General features: G+C 44.1%; 1 protein-coding gene and 1 non-coding gene across 2 annotated transcripts in view; one reads left to right on the plus strand and one right to left on the minus strand.

Annotated features, from left to right (window-relative positions):
• LOC126284937 (HIV Tat-specific factor 1 homolog) overlaps positions 1-24,166 on the minus strand; it is a 521,685-nt gene that overhangs the window by 219,591 nt on the left and 277,928 nt on the right. The gene's annotated exons all lie outside the window — the stretch shown is intronic.
• On the plus strand, positions 3,925-3,999 carry Trnat-ugu (transfer RNA threonine (anticodon UGU)). The gene has a single exon. It is a non-coding gene; the product is annotated as a tRNA-Thr (tRNA).

A 24,166-nucleotide genomic window follows, 5' to 3' on the forward strand; every position in this document is an offset into this window, starting at 1 on the left:
TGAACCCAATTAGCTCTCATAATGGTTATTTATAATAAAATGAATTAATAACGGTACAAACAGGCTCTGGAAGATAACTATATAGTATCTCTATGATAAAGAGATTAACTAAAAAGAACAGCGTTATTACTAACTCTCTGTTCTAGTCTCGAAGCTAACCCACGGTAAGGCGGCCATTAGGCATTGTAAGTTGTAAATTTTAAATAATATAATTTATGCTGATTATGTAATTTTTCCTTCATATGCCGAGTGACCTTCATGCAGAAATAAAAATATTATTTGTAAGGTTTTTAGCACGCTGGATAAACAACAAGAACGGTCGACCAATCGACCATTCATGGCAGACATTTTGCGTAGGATAAATTTCATTGCGTTCCGTCATCAAAGGACGCTTTAAAAGACTTGCACGATAATTATTAAGGAAAAGAAAGTGAATATACTATTTTATGTTGTGTGGAAGTAAAAACTAAGAACATTCCATTAAGTTCAGATATTGGCCGCTTCTCGGCAAGACGAAGATTATTACGTTAAGAAAAAGGGAAATACTTTCTTTCAGTACACGGTTCCTTTTAATTAAATTTCGCTACAGTAAAGATATACTGCAGCAATATTTTAATGTGGTAACACGAAGTACAGTCCCTGAGATTTGTTTTTATTATTCTTTTGTCAGTATGAACGCTCCACGTAGACCTCAGTTTTAACAAATGCTAGAAGTACCTCATGCAATCCTATATTAACAAGGCGGTGATTCGCGCGCTGCTGAATAATCAGGGTTCAGAGAATTATTTTGCGAAAGTCCCACATATTTTTTCTTGTGTCCGCTCCGCCAAATAAGTGCTCTATTCAAGCTCTTGGCCCGGGCGTAAATATCAGTAAAGTTAAGTGGTAAAATCTTACACTCTTTTCGTCACATTCGTTGAGTACACGGTAAGTATACTTAAGACGGTGTACGGACCTTAGCAGTAGCAGCACAATGGGTGTATCGCGTATGGGGAATTGGGAAGAAAAGAAATTTGTGGCATAACTTCTTTAAAACAAGGCAACGGTTGGTAGGGCATGTTCTGGCACATCATGGAATCATCAGTTCAGTACTGGAGGGAAGTTTGGGGGTAAAAATTGTAGAGGAGGCCAAGAGAAGAATACAGTAAGCAGGTTCAAATTGATGTAGATTCCAGTAATTATCTGGATATGAAGAGGTTTGCAAAGGATAAAGTAGCGCGGGGAGCTGCATCAAACCAGTCTTCGGGCTGAAAACCACAACAATCATCACCTGTAAGAGATATGAAGCGAGTGTAATGACTCCGATTAGTATGATTCTATTATTGGTAGTAACTAAGCACCAAAGATACAGAACAGGACAGGAAACGCACGTACAGGTCATAAACCAATACCGCTATTATTCCAGGAAAAAGTATTTCGAAATGAATAACTCGTTAAGCAAACTCTTCCGACTACTTTGTGCAAGGCATACAGTCCAACCATAAGAAGGCATGAAAGCACGCCGATCTGTAGAAATCCGCTTTCACCACTAAGGTAGCTTCGAAGGACCAATGAAAACAACATAAAATTGCGTACTTTACAGAAGAACAGCCATGAACTTTGCATAATATTTTTACAGAAATAAATCGAGACCGACAGAGGACGGCACACAGGGATCGAAACATGTTTGGCTAAATACACAAAAGAAATACATTGTGTTTTGCAGAAATCAGAGCTTAAAAACCTAAATTCATAAAGGCGGAGGAAGCATCAACAGGTGCCTCCAACCCAGACATACGATTACACTTAGTCATTTTTCACAAAGTACTGGTAAATGAAAAGAGAGAGTCCATCCGTATACGTGTATATTTCTGTATTTACAGAGCATCAAAACACTGTAGGGCTCACTTATTCCTCGCCTCGAATACACCCACCAGAATCATCTCATTTTTTGGGTCTATGGAACGAAAACTGAATCTAATCTAATCTAACACCCCTTTCCCCCCTCTCTCCCGCCAGACACATACACACACACACACACACACACACACACACACACACACACACACACACAGACACACAGACACACACACACACACACACACACACACACACACACACACACACACACACCTGTCTTTGTTGTAGCATAGCAACAAGTGGGGCAGTTTGTTTTACGTAAGAAGTACAGTCGTTGCTGGCGGTCCTCGATTAAATCGTGGCACTTCGTTACGGGCTAGACTTTTCGCCGTCTTACTCTGTGTAGCTGTTCGGGGCGATAAGCAAAACAAACAAGCTGCAGCTCTAAGCCGTTACACACGCGTGCCCCCCGTCCGTGAAGTGAAGTGTTTCCCAAACACTGGTGTTTCTTTGGCAGGTTCAGGCGTCGCCCCACTTCGTCTTTCGCTACGAGCGTTGCGTTTGTTTCCGCTTCCCTAGTAGGAATCACGGGCACTCTCTAGCCCACTGACGGACAAACTCCATCCCGCGGAAACATTAAATTCGCCCCGCCGCGAAAATTTCATAACACAGTACTTATGAACATAGCGATGGTTGGGCTCAGGAAGCGGCGTAATCCGCACCAATGAAATGCGACAAACTACCATCGTACGCCTTTCTGTTTCGGCGGGAGCCAAATTACTAATGAGTATGATGACGAGCTACACCTATTGTCCGAAAATAAGGCACGAGATCAAGCAGCCGTCATCCCTAAACTGCTGAAGCATTCTCGTTTAGAAAGAAGTAATTTCAGTATAAACTTCAAAGTGACAAAATCATGCCTTCCATTTAATCACGGATACAGTTCAAGACCACGAAATTACTGCAGGAAGTGGTGCCGTTAGGAAACGAGCTACCAACGAACGTGAAATCCTTGGGTGCGCCAAACGAAACAGCCTCATACAGACATCTACGCCACCTCTTAGTAGAATACCAAAAACGAAGATGCAAAGTTTCAGCTTCATGTATCACCAACTTCTGAATATAAGTCAAAACAATCGTACCAAATTGTGATCTTTTATCCAATAATTGGTTTATGTGTAACAATGCCGTGTGGCCGAGCGGTTCTCGGCGCTACAGTCTGAAACCGCGCGACCGCTACGCTCGCAGGTTCGAATCTTGCCTCGGGCATGGATGTGTGTGATGTCCTTAGGTTAGTTAGGTTTAAGAAGTTCTAAGTTCTAGGGGGCTGATGACCTCAGCAGTTAAGTCCCATAGTGCTCAGAGCCATTTGAACCATTTTTTGTAACAATGCCGTCTTAACGAATTCTATGAGGAAGTGAAACTTATTCTATCGTAGATTGTTTTCAACATCACAGTGCTTTAATAGAGACGGTCCTGTTGGAGGTGGTATACCTACAAGGAATAAGCGAGGAAATACAGATATACTGGTTACGAGGAATGGTGAAAACCTGACACAGCGTGAATCGGAAATCGACACACACGGATCGATAGCTACACAAACTATCAAGTCATCATGCTCTTCACTTCAGAAAAAAAGAGCAATATATAATACCATCGGAACGGACACAAGATGAATACGTGAGCTGCAGCACTTCGGGCGCGAGATGTAAAACCTGGAAAGCGCTAGTAAGGGTAATGGTTACTCCAGCAGTAGCATAAGAGGTGTCACGAAATCTAACGCTCGCCGAAGTGACACGTCGGAAAAAGAAATGTCAGTCGCGTACGAAATTTCTATACATGACGATAGTATCTGTTCCCGAAAGAACAGTTACCGTAGATGACCATGCAGCTTTGCTAGAAATGAGACGATAATTAAATGGACACACTACCTGCAAACAGGCGTTGATGTACTTCATTAGTATGAGTATGATGGGCAAACATCTCTTAGGCGCACTACGAATGTAGTGGTGTGGACATGTTGGGAATGTGGGTCTCACGGGGAGCGTGCAAGGGATAAGTCCCTGCAGTCGCGCTATCCTCTCTGCCCTCGGTGGCTCAGATGGATAGAGCGTCTGCCATGTAAGCAGGAGATCCCGGGTTCGAGTCCCGGTCGGGGCACACATTTTCAACATGTCCCTAATGAAGTACATCAACGCCTGTTTGCAGCTAGGGTTGTCCATTTAATTATCGTTTCATTACAGAATTTCTGCCATAAATCCCCGGGATAACGGACAGAAACGGTCGTATAATGTGCAAACGTCGCGTAAAGCCTGTTTATTTATCAGTATAGGACAAAAGGGACCCCACTCGCAATGCTAGGAATATACCGCACATATTGTATATGTGGAAAAGTCTGTGTGGGGATGACTGGACGATCAATCAACACAAGGATCACCAAACATAAACGGGGACGCGTGGAGAAATCAGGCGCGGCGGAGCACGTGATGTGTGAGACCGATCATACAGTAATATTCCCCGACGGGGATGTTCTCGCTGCGGAGAAGGACTACCACGCCCGCTTGTTCAGGGAAGCCATGGATACCCACAAACAAGACAAGGAGAAGGGAAGCTTCAAGGTTGATTGAGCCGCGGTTCGATTGTTGCTGAGAACAACGGATGAAGGGACCAAGAAGAAATTCTCAGCCGTAACGGGAAAAAAAAGTTGCCGAGACATGTACAGATAATCTGTCCGCCAACAGCAAAAGATGGTGAAGCTTTGACATGCCAGCCACGCGTGCTGGCGAAGCGCCAGAAACATCGTCAGACGAACGTCAGCCGAAGAACCCAAGACAGTAGACAACAGGCAGTATGTCACCAAGTAGCCGCGAAAGCCGGAATAACTTTGTGACCTACATCTAAATCACACTCCGCAAGCAGCGTAGCGGTGTGACGGAGGGTACTTCTGGTACCACTAGCTGATTCTCCCCTCCCCTGTTCCACTCGCGAACGACGCGTCGGAAGAATGATAGTCACAAAGCCTCTGTGTTAGATATAATTTCTCGAATTTTCTCTATGTATAGTTAACACAGCGCTGGAAGGAGCAACAGAGACGGAAAATGGTAGGGGTGGACAAGATTAATAAGACGCAACACAGATCACAGAGAATACCGGATGCAGGGGTTATGTAGGGATAAAAACTTAGCACAAGACAGAGATGGATGAGAGCGCCAAACCAGTCGAAAGATAGAGGATTTAAAACTGAAAAAAGTGCATGTAATGACGCATACAGACAGCCTACATACATGAATGGAATAGGACAGAGCTCCTGCTAGTAACACACAGTAAGGCCTACCCTCGGTCAATCACCGTTGTGCGTTAGTCATACGGTTTTCATTATCACATTGAGTAAATGCAGTAGACCGCCTCCGTAGCCGAATGGTCTGCGACGCTGCCTTCGGTGCTGAAGGACCCGTTTCGATTAGCACTACCTCTTCATTTTTTTTCTGCACTACGGAGGTCAGGAAAGGGATCTCCTCAGACTCGTAAGGAAACAGCAGCGTCACAAGGACTCGTCTACTGGTAATAACGGCTGGAGGGATTGGCGACTTGTTAATTATATGTCCCACGACCATAGATCGCTCCCCGTGCTGCCTCGTAGGCAGGAGTCGGCCACTTGGAACAGCCTAAGGGGTAATCCGCGAGTAGTTTTTGCTTCTAATAAATAGTCGATGAAGGAGAAATACCGACTTCAGCGGGATGAGGACACTTAAATAATTTAATGGCGATAAGAGAAAATTTGTGCCAGAACGGAACTCGAACCCGGACATTCCACTTTACGCAACCGGTCTCCTTAATGGTTTTGGCTATACGAGCATGCTTTCCCTCCAACCCAAATTCCCAACTTGTCAAACACTACTTCCCAGTTCCCATCCCCTTCGGTTATTTCAGAAACCGGCTTTAACACTCAGTTTAAACTGGCGTTGAAAAACATTGACATAACCGAAAACCGGTTGTTTCATGGATAACCGCCATCCTTACTTGGGACTAACTCTGGTGAATGGAGTGGATGAGAAAGCAATTCAAAGTCCAATTCGTGCACTTTCGCCATTGTTGTCCCAGATGTGTGGGATGGCACGTTATCCTGGTGAGAGGGCCTTTGTCTTTTTTTCAGGTAAGGCGAGTTTCAAACGATTTAACAATGAGGCATAATAAGGTCTAGTTATGGTTCTCTTTTTTTCCAAGTAATGCATGAGGATTATTGCTTGCAAATCCCAAATAAAAGTGACCGACACCTAACCAGCTGTCTTTGTCTTCTTCGATGTCACCAGCTTTTGTCCATTGCTTTGACTGCCGTTTTGACTCTGGTGTGTATGATGGATCCAGGTTTCATCAACAGTCGCATACCGGCGCAAAAAGTTTCGCGTATTGCGATCAAACATCGGCATACATTCTGTTGAAATGTTGTGCTGGATGCGCTTCTGGTCGTCTGTGAGCAATCGCAGCACCCACCTCGCACACAGCTTCTTCGTAACGAATCGTCTGTCCTGGAAATTACGCACACGCACAGTTGAGATGCTTACAGTCTCAGCAGTCTCTCCATATCATGGATTTTGTGAATGGTTTCCTTAGTGGTGACTTCAATAGGACGGTCGGCGCGGCCTCCTTCTTCGGTGCTTGTCCGACCACGTTTATGCTCATTAATTCAGAAGTAAATGGTCTTCAATGATGGTGCAGAGTTCGTGTGAACTTCATCCAATTCTCTTTTGATTTGTGCGGCAGTTCAACTCTTCAAATGAAAATGTTTAATAAGAGCACGATACTCGGCTTTCTCTATTTTCAATCGCAGTCGATAAAATGACCAATATAGGCGGCTGTCAACAATGAACTGACGCTGTACGTTGTTGAACTTCTTTACACGAGCCAAGTTGAACAACCATGAAGGTACAACAAAAAATGTTCCATTCTTTCATGGAAATTTACCAGACTTATCGAACCACCCTCGTGCAGTGCGAAATCATTTTTAATGTGATGATTAACAAAAAACTGGTGATTTCTCAAACTGGGGAACAATCAAGAATGGGGTGCAGCTAGGTTCGGTCTTGAGTCCTCTGCTGTTCTTAACATATATTAATGACTCGCCATTCTATATTCACGAAGATGCAAAGCTGGTAATTTTTGCCGATGATACACGTATAGCTCTCACACCCGGCAGACAAGAATTAACTGGTGAAATTGTAAACGATGTTTTTCAGAAAATCATTAAGTACTTCTCTGCAAATGGGCTCTCATTAAACTTTGACAAAACACAGTATATACAGCTCCACACAGTAAATGGAATGACCCCATTAATAAATATAAACTTCAATCAGAAATCGTTAGCTAAGGTAGAATATTCAAAATTTCTAGGTGTATGCATTGATGAAGGGTTGAACTGGAAAAAACACACTGAGTATCTGCTGAAACGTTTGAGTTCAGCTACTTATGCTATTAGGGTCATTGCAAATTTTAGCGATATGCATCTGAGTAAATTAGCGTACCACGCCTATTTTCATTCTCTGCTTTCGTATGGGCATCATATTCTGGGGTAACTCACCATTGAGTAAAAGAGTGTTCATTGCACAAAAGCGTGTAATCAGAATAATTGGTGGAGCTCATCCAAGATGATCCTGCACACAAGAGCTAGAAATCTTCACTGTAGTCTCAGGTCCCTGATTAATATTAGTGATTTTAACAACTGCTAGTAGTGCTAAAACTAAATAAATTATCATTATCATTATTGTGATAATGAATGTTGGTCTATTATATAATTTTTCTAAAGATATTGTTATTTCTTGATAATTAATTGAATATTCAATATTTATAGTTTCAGCATTTTTGAAAAAGTCTATAAATATTGTTATATCTAGAATAATTAATGTTGATATAATAAATACTCATATTGTTAATGTAATAATTATAGTAATTGATTTAGATTGAAATATTTTCGTTTGATGCAAATATTTACTTACGCCGGCCGCGGTGGTCTAGCGGTTCTAGGCGCTCAGTCCAGAACCGCGCGACTGCTACGGTCGCAGGTTCGAATCCTGCCTCGGGCATGGATGTTTGTGATGTCCTTAGGTTAGTTAGGTTTAAGTAGTTCTAAGTTCTAGGGGACTGATGACCACAAATGTTAAGTGCCATAGTGCTCAGAGCCATTTGAACCACTTTTTTATTCACTTACGGAATTTGTTATTAACAATCCGAACGAATTCAAAAGTAATAGCAGTGTACATGGCTACAACACGAGGAGAAAGGGTGATCTTCACTACTCAAAGTTAAATCTAACTTTGGCTCAGAAGGGGGTAAATTATGCTGCCACAAAAGTCTTTGGTCACTTACCTAATAGCATCAAAAGTCTGACAGATAGCCATATGGCGTTTAAAAGGAAATTGAAAGAATTTCTAGATGACAACTCCTTCTACTCATTAGATGAATTTTTGGATGTAGTAAGTGGGTAATTTCCCAACCCCCACAAAAAAATTAAAAACATTAAGTGTCATGTAATATTTTGTGTAATGTAATATCTTGTATAGACACCTTTTATTAACCTGACACGTTCCACATCATTACGAAGTGTCGTATTCATGATCTATGGAACAAGTACTAATCTAATCTTCATTACTACTCTCGTACAATGAGTAGAGGATATCACGTGTAACCAAAGAAAAGCTCCCGTAAGGGAGCGAAGCCGTGACGGGCGGCCATACGTCATACAGAGACCAAAACAACTGCGAACACGCAGCCTGCTGCGGATGCCGGGTAGCCGAAACGACGAGGAACTGGGTTGTGAGAGTGGCCGGCGGGAGGGCGGCAGCGGCGAGTGCCGGCGTCTGCCCAGTCCACACGCAGGCTGGCCGCTGGTGAGTCACGCCTCTGGCCAGCGTCCGGGCCGGCCAGCCGCGGCTATATCGGTCACGCCGCTCTGTGTACGCCAAATATCGCGCATCCTGCGATCTCTAGCCCCAGCCCCGCCTCCAAACACCGCACGGCCACCGTTCCGACGCAGAGGTAGTACTCACCAGGGGGGCGTTGGCGGGATTGTACGGGGGCCGTTCAATAAGTAATGCAGCTCTCTTTTCTTACTCGGCCAATTTCGATTGAGAAAATGCATTCTGGAAGATTCCCACTTCAGCCCTATGGTTTCATGAAATTCGATAGGTGGTGTCCCTACACATAGCCTTCAAAATGGCATCTGTATCGGAAGTGCGTTCCAAGTAGAGAGCTGTCATACAGTTTCTTTCGGCGCAGATACTCATAGGCGCTTGCAGAATGCCTACGTAGACCTGGCAGGGCACAAAGGTACGGCGAGTCGTTGTGCGTGGCGTCTGTCATCATCGTAATCAGGTCATGCAAACCTATCCAATATCCTGAGTGCCGGCCGGCCGAACGCTGCTGTGATTCCTGCAGTGATGGAACGTGCGGACACTCTCATTCGTGATGGAGCGTGCAGACACTCTCATTCGAGGTGATCGACAGATCACAATCAAACACGTCGCTGCACAACTTGATGTCTCTGCTGGTAATGCTGACACATTCTTCCACCAGTTGGGGTGCTCAAAGATGCATGCCCGCTGGATTCTTCACCGTCTAACAGAAGAGCTACCTATGCAGCGTTGCTTGCGTCTTACGAGGCTAATCGCGACAATTTTTACCGAACATCGTCAAAGACGATGAGACACGGAGACACGGGTTCATCACTTCGAACGGGAAACAGAAAGGTAATCCATGCACTGGCACCACACCACCTTTCCTCCGAAGTAAGAAAGTTCAAAATCGCACCTTTAGCCGGTAGAGTCTTCTACGACTCTGAAGGGGGTATGCTGTTTGATGCCCTCTTGGTGCAAAGATCAACTCTGAAGTGTATTGGCTACCCTCATGAAATTGTAGAAACGTGTTCAGCGTATTCGTCGCCACAAAGATGCAAACTAATTTCTCCTTGTCCACGACAACGCATGGCCTTACACAAGTCTGTGCACCCGAGAGGAGCTCACAAAACTTCATTGGACTGTTCTTCCTCATCCACCCTACAGCAAGGACCCTCGCACTCTCTTACTTCCATCTGCAACTATGGCTCAAAGAAATACGCACTACACCAGAAGCACTGAATGATGGGGAGGTTCTGATGCAGCACGACATTCGCTTCGACCACTAGAGCGTTAGCAGGCGAGCGTACGGGCGCTCCCAGTAAGGTACCAAAAGGCCGTCGCACTGTACGGAGATTATGTTAAAAAACAGGATTGTTCAGCCAAAAGAGTCTGGAATAATATGTTGTACTGGAATCCTGAATACAACGAACTAGCTTTCAGGGAAAAAATGTGTTGCAATACTATAAAAAAAAATGTGTTGCATTACTTACTGAGCGCCCCTGGTAGTAAAATCCCAGAACATATTCCGCGCTCAAATGCAACGATGTACTTCACACAAAATGACATCTATGCCAACCACGAAGCGCCATGTGATCAGGAACTTTAAACTGCATTCCAACGTTTTTGAGACTCGAAATGGTTAAGAAACTTCCATATCAGTGAAAGACTCATTCCTACTGCTACGCGCAGAACTAGTGAACGTCTTAACGCAAGATACTGACTGTGTAAAAGAGATTTCGCATCTAAAACATACGAATCAGCTTACCAAATTAGCCAGTCCTGAATAATGCACTATTGATAACAATCAAATTTTGATAATTTTGCAAATGCTCTTGCATTTATGTGTCTCTTTACATCTAATACAGATGCACTGAAGCGACAAAGAAACTGGTATACGCATGTGTATTCATGTACAGAAATATGTAAATAGGCAGAATATGGCGGTGCGGTCGGCAACGCCAATATGTAGGACAACAAGTGTCTGGCGCAGCTGTTAGATCTGTTACTGCTGCTACAATGGCAGATTATAAAAATTTAAGTGAGTTTGAACTTGGTGTTATAGTCGGCGCACAAGCGATGGGACACAGCATCTTCGAGGTAGCGATGAACTGGGGATTTTCCTCTATTACCATTTCAAGAGTGTATCGTGAATATCAGGGATACGGTAAAACATCAAATCTCCTACATCGCTACGGCCGGAAAAAGGCCCTGCAAGAACGGGACCAACGACAACTCAAGAGAATCGTTCAACGTAATAGAAGTACATCCCTTTCGCAAATTGCTGCAGATTTCAATGTTGGGCCATCAACAAATGTCAGCGTCCGAACCATTCAACGAAACATAATCGAAATGGACTTTCGGAGCCGAAGGCCCACTCGCGTACCCTTGATGTCTGCACGACACAAAGCTTTACGCCTCGCCTGGGTCCGTCAACACCGACGTTGGACTGTTAATGACTGGAAACATATTGCTTGGTCGGACGAGTGTAGCAGGCTGCTGTGGCCGAGCGGTTCTAGGCGCTTCAGTCCGGAGCCGCGTTGCTGCTACGGTCGCTGGTTCGAATCCTGCCTTGGGCATGGATGTGTGTGATGTCGTTAGGTTTAAGCAGTTCTAAGTCCAAGTGACTGATGACTTCAGATGATAAGTCCATAGTGCTTAAAGCCATTTGAACCATTTTTTTCGGACGAGTCTCGTTTCAAATTGTATCTAGCGGTTGGACGTGTACAGGTATGGAGACAACGTCATGAATCCATGGACCTTGCATGTCAGCAGGGCACTGTTCAAGCTGGTGGAGGCTCTGTAATGGTGTGGGGCATGTGTAGTTGGAGTAATATGGGAGCCCTGATACGACACTGACAGTTGCCACGAACGTAAGTACACTGTTTGCTCACCTGCATCCATTCATGTTCATTATGCATTCTTACGGACTTGAACAATTCCAGCAGGACAACGTGACACCCCACACGTCCAGAATTGCTACACAGTGGCTCCAGGAACGCTCTCCTGAGTTTAAGCACTTCCGCTGCCCACCAAACATTATTGCGCACATCCGGGATGGCTTGCAACGTTCTGTTTAGAAGAGATCCCCAGACCCTCGTACTCTTACGGATTTATGGACAGCCCTGCAGGATTCATGGTGTCAGTTCCCTCCAGCCCTACTTCAGACATTAGTCAAAGTCCATGTCGCATAGTGTTCCGACAGTTCTGTGTGCTCGTGGGGGCCCTACACGTTATCAGCCGGGTGTACCAGTTTCTTTGGCTCTTCAGCGTATAATGCAATTCCTTCAGTTGAATAACGGAAACGAATAACAACCTAGTACGTCCCATACCGGTTCAAATGCAGTAGAACGTTTATCTAGAGGGATTGCTGATTGCGATAGCAGACAAACGGGAACCAAATTCACATTATCTGAATCTATATTGGAGTGGTTATATGAACAATCAAAAGCGGTATTGTGTTATTATTTTTACGGTGATCTGGATATTGGAACCTCTGTTAACGATCAAACAATAGAATCCGTGGCCCTATGGAGTCAGTGCAAATACAGTTCAAAAGACATTGTGCAGTGCACATCTTGAAACATATTGTTTCCCCATGTAAACACCTGCCTCACTGCTAGCAAATCGCGATCTCTCTTCATCTCAATGACAGAATGATTTTCTTTGGTTCATTATACGTCGGAACTATACCATGGATAAGGGTGATTGTGTAGTGACATATCTAGCTGCTGATCAGTTAAAAAGACAGCCTTTTCATTGAAAATTAAAATATCTTGTAAAAGAGACAATGGTATTACAGCTTGCCTTTAGCCAGAAATTGGTGAAAATAGAAAAGTGAAGGAAAAGACTCGCAGTTTGATGTATCATGTGATTCCCTCCAAGCACGCCATTTTTTATGATTTTCCTGCTTATTATAATTTTTTCCTCAACATACCACTCACTAATTAAAGTGCAGCTATTCACAGAATTCCAGTGTGGGCTCTAATTACCGTATGGTAGTGAAACTTGGCAGATATACCTATGCGTCAATGTGGAACCGATTTATACTGCAGGAAAATTTGTTCAAATTTTGACTACCAGGTGCAAATCAGGCGCTCTGAATGCAAGAAACGCGTATTGAAATGTTTCCATATGTAACAGATTAGGAAAGGCACATGGGCAGAAAAGATTAAAGACGTAACAACGGCATAATGTTGATTTTATTATTAACCGCCGCTTACACAATTTGTTCAATATTAGCAACGGAGACGTGTCGGCCAGATGCTGCACCCGTAAAAAGGCCTGATCAACAGTTGCTCGCAAGAATTCAAGTGGAATCTGTGCAACGTGTTCCCGTATACTGGCGTTCAGATCACGTAGAGACCGAACGTGCCGCCAGTAAACGTTTTCTTTTAGATAAACCCCGAGCCAAAAGTCACACACACTCAGATCAGGTGATCTTGCAGGTCTTGCTTCTGGAAGACCTCTGGAGACAGCACGTTTGTGGACGGCTGCATTAAGCAAACCCTGTGGTGCAGAATGTGTCTCGTCACTCCATTGACTATGGCCCGGACACATGTCATCAACTTTGATCCGGGCCAGAAACCGAAAGGCTAATTCAGAACGTTGCTGTGGATCATGAGGCTTCTGTTGCTACACCGACTATATCTTGTACGCGTACCAGTGTAAAAATAGACCGCAAAACTTCCCATACTGTTGACCATGGGATGGACACTTCTCGTGACACTGCACGAACAATAGGACTACCCGGGTCACGTGCTGCATAGTCATTTACAGCGACAGCAACCTCGTCAACACCTTCCACCGGGATAGGACGCCTTCCTCTTCCAGGTGACACACCACGCTCGCCCCTGTTTTCGAATTTCATTATCATCATCATCTTCTTCTTTAAACCATGTAATAACTTGGGCCTCTCCTCAGAACTTTCATATGGCGAGACTGTCCCCACACAGCACTGTAAGCGGTGCTATTCATGTAATACAGTTTCACTAACAGGGCACGATCTCTCTTCTCGATTTCCATACTGTTCTCTCACGTTATAGACTGTCAAATGACATCGCGGATGTCATACCGTCATACAAACAGTTGGTGGTCACAACTGGAACTAATGTTTTTTCTTTCAGCGTAAAGCGGTTCCACAGTAACGCAATAGCATATCTACCAAGTTTCGCTGCCAAACGATAATTGCGGCACAAATTGGACGTCCGTGAGTAACTGCACTTTAATTATAACCGCCCGGTATATTATCATTCTCTTCAATCTGACAGACTGCTGGATAATGTCTCCTCCACGTCTTATGTTCTGTGTTAGGTGTTCATTTCTTCCAAGTGATATTCGAGGGCGGAATAGACGAGAAATAGTCTGAAACTGGTTCTACAAACCTTCTGCCAAATACTTGAAATGTGAATTACGAAGCAGTCAAGTGGATGTAGTTCATTTTTACACTATTTTAGTCTTATTATGACCGATTTTCATCCCTGCCTTCAGCTTGTCCTCTAAGGTTGTTGAGCTTAGTTTCGCTGACATCAAATCCCTTTGCTTGACTCTTAAATTTTTCACTTGTCTCACAAAGTCTAATGCAAACTGTAACGTTGATGTATACTAACTAGAGCTTTTTTCCCCATAAGCTTTTCACGATTCTAGTCTTCTTTCACAATACTACTACGACTAATCAAGCCGTCTTCGTGACGAGCAGCGAGTCCCGAATGTGCTCGTTATCTGGATAGGCATATAGTCTAGCCGACAAACATTCAGTGTTTTGAAAGTGGTCACGACGGTGTGAGGTGGTTTTTTTTTAAATAGCAGACTGCTACCCCTCGTAGCTCCCCTTGCAAGCGTCATGAACATTAAAACCGGCGCCAAACAATTTCCTTAATGGTACAGTGGCCCCGCAAAACACGGCTCCTCCAAACGTAACGTGCGATTTCACGGCCTTCGCTGACCTAAAAACATTGCGCCCGATGTACCGTTCAAATCAACGCGTCGGATAAAAAGGAACATACTACTACATCGATTTACAAGCGTAAATATTTGATAACTGTGAGATACTGTTTCTCTTTATCAAACTTCGAGATCGCATTCTCTCACAGTATCTATTTCTTTTGTGGGAGAGGAGGATGTTGTGAAAGACTCCGTCTATATGCATCCCCTTACAACAACTTTGGGTGAGCTTACTTGTACATGAGATGACTCACTAGAACAAACTGTAATTCTCGGAAGAATGGAAGGTCAAAATAGTATAGGAAAACCAGGGAGAGGACTGATAAGGGACATCAAAAAAAATCACTGGCATGACCGTGGAAGAACTGAGAACAAAAACAACGCCCTGATGGATCATAACAACAACAAAAAACATTTTTAAATTTTTTTATTGTTTGTGGTTCTCCTACAGACAAGCGATAAAGTTGCATGGGCCATAAGATAATGTCGCGCGGGCCATGCGATAATGTTGCATGGGTTGGTGTTTCGTCTCACAAAGCCTCTACCTTTTTTTTTTTTTTTTTTAATGTTTCGCAGTTCGTGATTTTTCCATGGCCCAGTGACAGTGCTGGATGGACATGACGGTCGAAGGACGTGTGGGACAAAAAGAACACGGCTCTCCTACACCGACCAGTTTTCTAATGGCCTTCCGAAGAAGACAGGTGGAGTGACAGGTACAGGTTTAGGATATCACCTTACCCTCCGTGGAGCGCGACAGCCTCTGAGGTCAGCACAGTCAGCAGTGGTCAAGGCATGCAGGTATAGGAGGCGGCGGAAACTGCAGCAGAGATAAACTGAGGTCTTGTAAAAATATATTTGCAGGAAATCTGTGTAAGAGTCAACGCCCTACAGCGGCCACTGAAATAACTCCTCTCCACAGAATAAATATTCTTCTGTGCGCTGCAGTAAAATAGATCTTGAATGGTATTGTTTTGCTTAGAAAGTTCTCTCGGTCAAGTAATATTTACGATGTCTAGAATTTCTTTTGTGCTGAAGAACGAGAAAATCAAGACAGCCACTAGACACAAGAACAAAGGAGGAAGCTTCGGTAAAGAACGACCAACCAACGTCGTCTATTCCGGAGACTCACGATGCCAGGCGATACAAAGTGGACAAAGAATTAGCTCGTCGACACTCTAAGAATTCCGATCAAAGGCTACGAAAGCCATACAATCTAACGCTAACGAGATCTACATAATAATTCACCATAACTTACCACACCCGCGATCGGTGATGAGAAGCCCAACGAAAAATCCTCTTACCTGCAACAACAAGAACAACGACCTGAAAACACCATTTGTCCAAAGACATATTTATACAGTATTTATTTGATTGGTTGGCAAATCGTCCACATATTACTTTCAAAGACATCGTGACTTTTACAATATGCCTTTAATTAACTAGCTTATCTACGTATCACTAGCACGAAACATTTAAAAATGAGCAAGGAGATAAAGTCGTTCATCACACACCTAAAACGGAGATCAGTCGTTTAGATTTATTACCCAGTTACACTAAAACGAACAATTTTTTCTAGATACAAAGCTGAGTTTATACTCCTCATTTACCATTATCATAATACAGGATATTATGAAATGTTCTTTGAAACGTCACTGATTTTAAATTAGTAAATTCATTGGCGATGTGCACCGTTATCACATACTGGCTCAAATGGCTCTGAGCACTATGCGACTTAACGTCTATGGTCATCAGTCCCCTAGAACTTAGAACTACTGAAACCTAACTAACCTAAGGACTATTAAACAAATCCATGCCCGAGGCAGGATTCGAACCTGCGACCGTAGCGGTCGGGCGGTTCCAGACTGAAGTGCCTAGAACTGCTGGGCCACTATCACATACTGGAGGCACAGATACTTGAGACCAATGATGTCAGATGGATCATCAGCTGCATTAGACAGAATGGTAAAAGTAACGCTAGGAACATAATCTACTTATCACATTTTAAAATACAGAACAAAGAGTTCTGTGAGAGTGTGACTTCATTCCATGGTAATACGTCAAAGGGTTTGGCGAGACAAAAAACTATTAGGCATACGGCTCTACCGAGTGTTGCCGTTTATAAAAGTGTGCTGCGTCTGTTATGGTTTTCCCTCGTACACATTACGGTCAACAGCACTAATTATGTATTTCATGCTTTTGTAATAAGTTTCGAACACAATATACTCATCATCGAGCATTTAGCGCTATCTGATACCATACTGCAATAACAGTGACTTTAATTGCCTGCGGCAGTAATACAACTATTCTTCACATACATAGCAGGAAATGTCCGCTCGAAACATGTTTCAAGTAAATGAGGGCTGCATACAGATTATAATAATCAGCAAATGTACTGTTAGAATCTTAAGCGAAGGCAACACTTCTGCAGTACTTGATTTTAAAACAATGCACGGTCCAGTCACTTTATGTGACCACCGCCTATTTTCGACGTCAAATGGCTCTGAGCACTATGGGACTTAACATCTACGGTCATCAGTCTCCTAGAACTTAGAACTACTTAAACCTAAGTAACCTAAGGACACCACACAACACCGAGTCATCACGAGGCAGAGAAAATCCCTGACCCCGCCGGGAATCGAAACCGGGAACCCGGGCGCGGGAAGCGATTTTCGACGTCAACGTGCAGTAACCACTCACCGACGGCAGGTGGAATCACTGGAAGGCATATAAAGCAAGTCGGGGGGCCGCGGAACACGGCGCAGTCGTCGTTTTAAAGTGGAAACGGAGCGAACTGGCTGACTTCCGAAAGGTAAAGGTATTAATGGCTTTCGGGCCAAGGTTGGAAACATTTCCGAAACGGCTAGGTTTGTAAAGTGTTCGCGTGCTTGCAAAATGGTGCTATCCAAAACCGGCCTGTGGTGCACCATGGGCCATAGATCACAGGGGTGGACAACGGCTGCGAAGGTGTGTAGCGGCCACTCCCTCCTGTGTCACCACGTTCTGCTGACATCTGGACGAGGTTAAAAAAAAATTTGCCTATACTTTCAAATTGTATTCTACCTCTTCATAAGAATGTGAGCACAGAGTTGAATGATTTCGGCAGAATTTGTTTATTTTTAAAAGATCTGAGTCTGAGATTCCTTCAATATCTGAAATAATTTTTTTTTAATTTTCTTATTTACAATGAAGTTCCTCACTTTGCTGGCTAAGACAGTCAGACTACAAATTCAAAAGTAAAGATTTCGTTTCTCTTTCGATCCTACAATTTTCCTCTGTCAAGTTGCACCTTGCTTCGGGGCTCACTTATAACTGGTGGGTAACTCAGCTTCAAAATCGTTGAAAGGCTTGCAAGTACCATCTCCGATAGGACGATCCCAAGTAAAGTACTGCGGTGTTGAAATCATCCTCCAGGTAGCCTCACCTAATTTAATGCAAAATGTATGGTACAAGACAGTTTTATTTCTGACGCAGCTGTATGACGCTGTAGCTATTTCGATCGGAGGAGTAAGGGAGAATTGGTGTTTCAATTTCTCGCAAGGTCACGATAGTTGTACTGGAGCATATTCTGTCAGTTGACGAAGGAGGGGAGAGAAATAAAGGAAAGGGATTGATAATGATAGTTGTTCCAGAACTTTGTGTGGCATCAGCAGCGACGAGGAAAATGTGTGCCGGGCTGGGATTCGAACCCGGTACCCCCTGGCAGCTGTGTTAACCACTGCGCCACCCGGACACAGTGTTTATCGGCCGACTGACACTCCCAACACAGCGCCCATGTCCTCCAAGCTCACTACTTTGAGATGCCACAGGAGGTCAGACGAAAATGAGCATCCGCACTGAATGTGCTGGGTTCACTGCCCATCGAGGCGAATCAATTATGTGAATGCTGCACACCGGTGGCATCAAGATATTTCCGTAGCAGCTGACGAACAACTTTTAGACAATCCCGCATAGATCAACGCGCGCTGCCATGTCTGCTAACGAGCACAGGAATTTTCCTAGAATTGGTGTCAAGGTACGGCGCGTCTAAATCCGCTCTTCCGGAACGTATATGTGCCGCGTGGGCGCTGGCCAGTGGCAACACGTGCGAGACACATCCGTCATGGCGGGTCGTATAACGCGTGACGTCGGTGGCCCGATGTGCGTGGGTGACGTTTTAGAGTCTGCCGGCACACGGCGACGGCGTTTCTCCCTTCTCAGAGTCCATCCTTGTCTGCTAGTACAGAGATTCCACGAATCAGTATCGCCGCTTTTTATGGCACTGATCCATCTCCGGCTTTTAGCGAACCGCAGTCCCTCAGAGTCTTACGTCAGGCTCCCGTTTCTATCGTGCACTCTATACGCGAGCTTTTGCGGACTGCGTCTTATATTTGTCTATGAGGAAACTTTTTTAAAGTGTCAAACGTCATCTCAAACAACTTTCAATAGCGTACCCAGAATCCGAGCTGCGGAGTGTGGCAGAGAGACAACTCATGTCAGCTTCGCGATGAATGCCAAAATTTCACGACAAATAGCTCTGGATACAGATGCTACGTTTTCATTCCTTACTATTTAGGGAGGTGGGCTGTAGCAGAATTTTCATCTTTTAAGCGAGAAATCGCAGCAGGATGGGCGTGAGCGTGAGAGTTTTCCATCTTGAAAACACCCACATGGGCACAGTTTCTACACTAGTGTTTCAGTATTTTTTCTGATATTTACAGAAGATGTGAAGGGCAACTGAGACATGGAACAGAATGCACTACATACGTCAATCGCTGAATGATCAACATAGCCGGCCGGTGTGGCCGAGCGGTTCTAGGCGCGTCAGTCTGGAATCGCGCGACCGCTACGGTAGCAGGTTCGAATCCTGCCTCGGGCATGGACGTGTGTGATGTCCTTAGGTTAGTTAGGTTTAAGTAGTTCTAAGTTCTAGGGGACTAATGACCACAGCAGTTGAGTCCCATAGTGCTCAGAGCCATTTGAACCATTTTGATTTGATCAACATATTTGCTTTGCTATTCGGCGCCTTTTGATTCCTCTTTTACGTCGTACTGTTGTGCCGAATGGTCTGACAACAGAGACCCAAAGGGTCCGAAGTCAGACTCTATACCATCTTACGATTCTTTTCCGAAATTAAATTCGATGTTTAGGTCATGGAAGGCATAGCGAAGAACCAGCGAGTCACACATTTTTTTTGGATACAGCCTTAAACTTTGCGTTCACTGGTAATTAGAATGGGAAGATGGTACACACCAACAGAAAAATTCGCAACACCAAAAAATAATTAAAGTAGAGCAATGAAATTTCGGGAATACATTTGTATAGGTAAGTGATTAATATTGCAACACCATAAGTATGTTGATACATTACTAACCGGTGTAACTGCCAAAAAGGTTGAATGCAAACATGAAAATGTGCATACGGCGCGAGGTGGCGCTGTCGTTAGCACACTGGTTTCGCTTTCGGGACGAGGGCGACTCAAACCCGCGGCCGGCCATCGTGATATAGGTTTTCCGTGATTCCCCTAAACCGCACACGGCAAATACCGGAAATGGCACGGCCGATTTCCTTCCCCATCCTTCCCTAATCCGATGGGGCCGATAAGCTCGCTGTTTGTCCCGCCCCCCCCCCCCCCCCAGATCAACCATCCAACAAAACGTGCATGCATTACGTTGGAGAGGTGCCAGATGTCAGTTTGTGGGATGACGTTCCATGCTCATTGCCCTTCGTCGGTCAGTACAAGGACGGCTAATGCTGTTTGCGGATGACGCAAGTTGTCGTCGGATGATGTCCCATATGTGTTCGAGGCCAATGCAACATGTCGTCACTCAGCAGAGCTCTTTGGGTTATAACAGGGGTGCATGGTCGAGCGTTATCCTGTTGGAAAACACCTTCTAGAATACTGTTCATGAAAGGCAGCACAACAGGTCGAATCACCAGACTGACACAAAATTGGCAGTCAGGGTCGTGGGACAGACACAAGAGTACTCCTACTGTCGTAATAAATAGTCCCCCCCCCCCCAGACCATAATTCCAGTGTATGTCCAAATGCACAACCACCTTCATCAGAAAACACAACAGACCTCCACGCTGCCCTCCAGTGGGCTTTCGCTTGACATCTCTGATGTCGCAGATGGCGATGGTTTGGGGTCAGTGGAATGCACGCTACAGGGCGTCTGGCTCAGAGCTCGTTTGGAAGTAACAGATTTGCAACCGTCCGATGTGTCACTGGGGTGCCAACTGCAGCTGAAATTTCTATTACACTCAGTGATGCGCTGATACACGCTTCTAAGTCGCCTTAAAGGTACTGTTGACTAACATCAGTTCACCACGTCCACTCTCAAAGGTAGCTAACGCTCACGACCGTTAAAGTGAGTAAAGCAAACCTGATTTGTATCCTCAAAGTGGCGGTACTGGCGCCACTCTAATGCGATTGGCGCGATATCTGAATAGACATCATCTTTCATGTGTAGAAACACGTTTACCAACTTTCGTCTGCGCTGCACAACTCAGTGTTGCGATTTTTGGCGGTCCTTGTCTGTCACTGCTGGCGAAAACTGTCACTTCTAAAAGGGTAACATCCAGCATAGCGCGAGGTTAGGTTTTACATTTCGTAACTTTATTTACTACCCTCAACATTCGTATTTCAGTTAAAGCATCACGAACAGCAAAGATTCTATTTAACAACGCGTCGGCGGTGAGACCGTCAGAGATGGACTGAAGAAGAAAATCGAAAGTGTCCTAGTCACGGATGCCGTTCCAGGGTCTGCCTTAAACGATTTAGGGAACCGAGGAAAAATTAGATATAAATTGACCGAGTGGGATTTGAAACGCCATACTCCCGAGTGCGAATTGCAACAAATCAAGATTTAGGCTAATTAGACAAAATGAATCGTTCCGTACCACTTTCATTTCTGAAGCGCTGGATATCACCTTAGTCTTAAAATACACGATACATGATTTTTATGGTAGTTCGCGGTACCGGGGAGTATTTTCAGTTCTTATACTTGCGTTATTTTTTTAAGAATGAGAACAACATATATGCATACTAGAAATTGCAAACGTGAAATCTCAATGAGGTAGTCACCCTAACAATTTCCCTTAAAACCAAGCATCTGTAAATAATATAATTTGCTTCCAGTTAAGTTACTCAAGTAATAACAAATACCACGTACATTTATAAAATCTTCAAAGGGTTTTTAATTTGTGCCAGATTTAAATTTATTGTTCATTAGGTAACTAGGCATCTTACTACTACGCGATGAAATTAACTTCACGAACAACTTCATTTGACATAAAATGACAGTATTAAAAACGTAAGCAAACTTTTACAAGTGCTATATTCTGAAAACTTCGAATTTTGATTCAGGGTTATTTAACATATCTTTTATAACTACTTTGGCTCTTAGACTTTTTTCATTCATTAAAACACACAATTTTACCAAATTTTTGGTGTTAAGAGAAACAGACGTTAATTCTGCTTCAATCATTATCGTAGATGTTAATTCAGTAATTAATATGGCGATGGAGGTTTCCAGAATATTCTAGCGCTCATACATACCTTATAAATAATAGTAAAAAACGCGTGAAGAGTTAGTTCGTAATTTGCATTCCACAGAAACAAATAGTTTACATTTCTCTGCAAGCAGTTTTTGGTTCTTTTATTCCCTGAAAATAATCGGGGATAGATTTTCTTTGTAGTAGCGGTCGCGCTTCATTTCCAGCGTATCGTGGTGTGATTTTTTTTATATTCTTTGGGGGCAGAGTGTGAAGTCTTTTTCACTGTCACTTTCTATTGTAACTATATGTAATTTCTAAAGGAAAACCGAGGGAGGTGGCGCAGTGGTTAGCACACTGGACTCGCATTCGGGAGGGCGACGGTTCAATCCCGCGTAAGGCTGTCCTGATTTAGGTGTACCGTGATGTCCCTAGATCACTTCAGGCAAATGCCGGGATGGTTCCTTCGAAAGGGCATGGCCGATTTCCTTCCCCATCCTTCCCTAATCCGAGCTTGTGCTCCGTCTCCAATGACCTCGTTGTCGACGGGACGTTAAACACTAATCTCCTCCTCCTCTAAAGGAAATGTGAAAACTCGCGATTAGCCGCTAACAACATAGAAAGTAAATAAATCAAACAACGTGTGGTGTTCTGTCTGCAACTAAGGCACGTCACACTACCTAGGAAAATGAGCAACTTCTCGACGGATGAGTATATTATTATAATAAATAATATATCATTTAGCCCAATTCTTTTCGCCATATACATCAGACGCAATAATTTAACATGGGAATAGGTAGAAGAGTGCGCAGAGATCGCAGACAACATTTTTACGTTCACATTTCATCAGAAGATTAATTTTGACATTTGTCTTGAATCATGAGTTAGGTGTCGCATCGTGTCGAGCAGACAGCTCAAGTGTGAAGCTACATTCACTCTGCAACTCAGCACATCGTACATCAATCATACGTGCTACGTTAGAGCTATGTAGTCAACGAAATATGTTGTTGTTGTGGTCTTCAGTCCTGAGACTGGTTTGACGCATCTCTCCATGCTACCCTAATCCTGTGCAAGCCTCTTCATCTCCCAGTACCTGCTGCAACCTACATCCTTCTGAATCTGCTAAGTGTATTCATATCTTGGTCTCCCTCTACGATTTTTACCCTCCTAGCTGCCCTCAAATGCTAAATTGGTGATCCCTTGATGCCTCAGAACAAGTCCTACACACCGGTCCCTTCTTCTCGTCAAGTTGTGCCACAAACTCCTCTTCTCCCCAGTAGGACACGCAGGAAGTTCCCTCCCGACAGTCACACGCGAGCGCGCCTCAAAAATCGACTGGAAGCCTCAGTTTGCTCAGATGGATCAAGCGCGAGATCACTCCCTGAGAAAGGTGAATGTCCAGGGGCGAGGCCTCGTCCGGTAGGAAACTCTGATTTGTCACAAATAATGAGTTCAGAGTTCTGTGGATATAGCTTTTCCATTTGGTGACCAAAGCCCGTTGTTGATAAAAGTAACGCCCAGCAAACGGGATACTCATTATCGCAAAAAAAAAAAAACCGCGACACCAAGAACGAATTGTCCGACATACACGACAGTTGTTAGGCGTGTTTCTACATCTGAAAGATGACGTCCATTCAAATTTCGCACCAGTCGCATGAGGGAGGCGCTAGTACTGCCACTCTGAGGATGCAAATCAGCCGGCCGGTGTGGCCAAGCGGTTCTAGGCGCTTCAGTCAGGAACAGCGCGACCGCTACGGTCGCAGGTTCGAATCCTGCCTCGGGCATGGATGTGCGTGACGTCCATAGGTTAGTTAGGTTTAAGTAGTTCTAAGTTCTAGGGGACTGATGACCTCAGAAGTTAAGTCCCATAGTGCTCAGAGCCATTTGAACCATTTTTGATGCAAAGTAGGTTTGCTTTAAATATACGCTGTAACGGTTATGAACGCTAGGCTAGTTACCTTTGAGATTGGTTGCGGTGAGTTGATGTTGGTCAGCAGTGTCTTTAAAGCGACAAAGACACCAGTACC

Source organism: Schistocerca gregaria, chromosome 8, assembly GCF_023897955.1.
Source record: "Schistocerca gregaria isolate iqSchGreg1 chromosome 8, iqSchGreg1.2, whole genome shotgun sequence".
In the NCBI taxonomy this organism is placed as follows: domain Eukaryota; kingdom Metazoa; phylum Arthropoda; class Insecta; order Orthoptera; family Acrididae; genus Schistocerca; species Schistocerca gregaria.